The 3,667-nt window shown below is 31.7% G+C and overlaps 1 pseudogene; it reads right to left on the bottom strand.

Annotated features, from left to right (window-relative positions):
- Positions 1-602: 602 nt before the first annotated feature.
- Positions 603-699, bottom strand: LOC138809368 (U6 spliceosomal RNA; annotated as a pseudogene).
- Positions 700-3,667: the final 2,968 nt, after the last annotated feature.

A 3,667-nucleotide genomic window follows, 5' to 3' on the forward strand; every position in this document is an offset into this window, starting at 1 on the left:
CCTTACTTTAAAAATTCATGTATTCCATGGTATTCTTCCAAGTGAATTGCCTGACATTGATGTCAAAATATATTCGAGTTGTTTGTATACATCTATAATGATTTCTATAGAGTTTGTGATTTTTTAAATCAGAAATAATTTTAACTTATCTGTTGAAATGAGTAGTACAGAAACTAAAGATATTTCTGGTGCTTGTCTGAAAAAGTATATTTTAAAATATTTAGTATTCTGTTTGTATAATGTCCATAATCTATTTCATTCGCTCCTAGATATAATACTTTGAATTCGACATTGTTTTATAATCCATACGTTCATTAATACATGTGTTCTTTCAGATTGCATTTCATATAGAAACATTTTAAGATTCTTTTAATTCCTAGGTCCTTATAGAATTTTATTTCTTTGGGATAAAATGACAATGTTATCTTATTTCAAAAGTTTTATAAAGGTTATGCTATGTAAAGGCCTTTCTAAAACGGTGAAGATTGAATACACTGATGTCAAATTAACTTTTATTTCTATGAATTACACATATTATTACTCTTGTATATTTGTAATCAACTTTTGAATAACTGTTTTTCATTTCTTGCATCTGAATAATGAAAAATATGGAATACTTCACAAATTTTCATATCATCCTTGTGCAAGAGCCATATAAATCTCTGTATTGTAATTCGGGTAGACGTGCTGCTGAAGCATGTAGTATCCTATAAACTTAAGTAATTAATGATGCAATCTTAAGACAGGCATATATCCTTGGTTGCCTATTTGTAACAAGGAAACCTTATTGTTCCCAAAATTGCTATTCATCTTATTTCTGTAAAATTCTGTGTATGGTGGAAAAAACTTATGTTGTTTGTTCGATTGCTCACATTTGCAAGTTTTTGTAAATGACTACTTTAAGTCTTTTTCATTTGAAATTTGATCATACTTTGAAGCCTTTATAGATAGGTGCAAAGGTGATGGATTTTCAAGTACTTGTTTATTAACTGATTTAGCTTTGTTGAGCTAATGGATTCAAAGTAAGCCTTGCTTAGAGCTACTTCTAAACTTCTGCAGCTTAAAATTTCCCAAATGAGGTCTTGCTGGCACAAATGTCTCCTTGACCTTTTACCCTTGCTTCATGTAGGAACAGCCCAACCAGAATGTCTTACCCTGACAGCATATATTGTCTTACTGGAGCAAAACTAATCTTAGTTACAAGGGATTATAGAGAGACGAACAGTTCAGACAGAACTGTTTGGACTAGAAGGTATTTTTTCAAAATATAACTGCTTATTACACCCTACCATTTCAAAAGTAACTAAAGCCAAGAAGGTGAAAATATTGTTCATATGCATGATTACCTAATGTCCTGGCCTGACTACCATCCAACCAAGCAGGAAGTTACACCACTGATTTTCTATCACCAAATATATTCCATAGCTCCAGGAGAAGTCCATATGTTTCTCCTCGTTATTAGGCCTTAAATTGGTAGTTTTTTAATCACAGTGTTTCCTCTCGCCTCTAAGCTGTACATCCCCGAATGGTAAAGCTTTAGTTCTAATTCTACCAAACAATGAGGTAGAGGTAATGGAATAATACTTTAAAACAGTTGCCTTTGATTCCCTAACCACAACAGAACAATGCAAAACTTTTTCTTATAGATAATTATATATTTTATACGTATATGTGTTGATTTTATATTTCACACAGTGGATCTTACTAGAATTAATTGATAATTTGATAAATTAATTCATATTATTCCAATAAATTGATTGGAATATAAATAATCAGGATTAGAATATATATTAGAATATAAAAAGTATCAATGCAAGGTTTTCGGTATAAACTTGTGATACTTTCTAAGTGTTCTTGGTCTTCTGAATTCACATGGTAAAAAAAAAAATGTTGTTTTCCTCTAATCTATAAGGAATTTTACTCTGCTGCTCTGTTTATTGTTTTAACTCGCTGGTCCCAAATTGTTTTTCTCCATATTTCTGAAGCATTCCTACTGATTATACTCAAATTTTGCTGATATGGTGTCTAAAAGGTATTATTCTTCTACAGGATCCATGGGTCCTAGGATCCCAGGTCCCAGTTATCCGCCTCATCATATAACTAGGGCAGAAGTTCCCACCTATGCCCATGCAACATGCCAAGAGAAAGTAATTGAAGACCCATCTCAATTTCTCATTTCTTATATTTCAGGGCCCCAATTCCTTGAAATGCAGGAATTAGCAGTGAGCAATTGGGAAATGCAAGGCAACTTAAAATGCAAGATGAAATCACAAAATGTGAAAGTACAGTAATTCAAACTTTCAGTTTTCAGATGACCATGCCATATGAGTGAAAAAGACCACAAATGTCACAAGATTATTTGTAATACCCTTCTCATAATGATTAATGAATGATTTCAGTCCAGTATCAGCAGGCAAAAAAATAGTTCCTGAATGATAGATCCATAATTGGTCTACCAATGCTAGGAATACTTGAAATAGAGGTCAAATATAATTCAAAAAACATTAATTGAGAAGATCCTTAGTGCTTCAAAACACTGGTACTTCAGTAAACTTGGTTCTGTAGTATAAAATGTTGTCATTCTCAAACAAATGATAACCTACATTTAATCTGCTGAAAGTATATTCTTTTTCAAATAAACTTTAAAATATCACATTTGCCAAAATAACACTATACAAGTGATGATATTTAGTGAGGTTACTAGTCTTTCAAGTGTAGGGAGCAAGTTTCAATAGAGTTGATTTATTCACCCAGCACTAATGCCAAACAGGTTCAACCATTCATTAAAGTGTAGGAATAGTACCCCCCACCATTTGTGTTTTTCAGTAGGTGCCTTTGAAAATTTGTTAAATAGATCAGCCTCCAATATTTCAAACCAAAACATTAGCTAATAAATAAATTTCATCACATAAGTACATTTTAAAAAGTCATGAATAGTTGCCTTATCATATGGTGTTTTATGTTTTCCCTATATGTCTAACATAGTAAGAAATATGACTTTAAGTCTTGAATATGGGTACTCATCAGAGATTTGACAAACATACAATCTGTCTTCTATTTCTATCATTTTCCTCTACAGTAGTAAATTTTAGATTTCTTCTTTTGCCAATACTTATAGGTAGTTGAAAATATTATCCCATGTAAAATAAAATAATCACACACCACTCTATAAAGCCATTTATAAAAACTGGTATTTAGGAATATATTCTAAGCCATTTTTAAACTTTCTTGTTGACTACAGATTAATCTTCCAAATGGAGGGCAATGAAATCATGTCTAGGTGCTTCATGTCTCCAGTTTTGCAAATTGTTACTTCAGATGAATGAATTATGGAAATATGAGCTGACATCAGTTCAAGTATATGCAGAATTGAAACTCCATGGAATGTATATAAACCTTTCAAAGTACCAACAGACAGTTTAACAGAATGACTATCAGGAAATTGAATTAATATTAATAATATTAAAGGAATAATAATAAAGCTATAGAATGAATGAAGAGTGGAACAAGGGGCAAGTACAGCTAGAATATTTAATATACACATGTGAGAAAGGAAGTGGTAAATCGGAAATAAATCTTGTAGAAGGGGTTGGTTGAGAATGATAGAAGGAATGACTCTGATCCCGGAACATTGGACAATTAGATGGACATTTTTGTAACACACTTT

Source organism: Dipodomys merriami, unplaced genomic scaffold, assembly GCF_024711535.1.
Source record: "Dipodomys merriami isolate MVZ:Mamm:240054 unplaced genomic scaffold, mDipMer1.0.p SCAF_495, whole genome shotgun sequence".
Classification (NCBI taxonomy): domain Eukaryota; kingdom Metazoa; phylum Chordata; class Mammalia; order Rodentia; family Heteromyidae; genus Dipodomys; species Dipodomys merriami.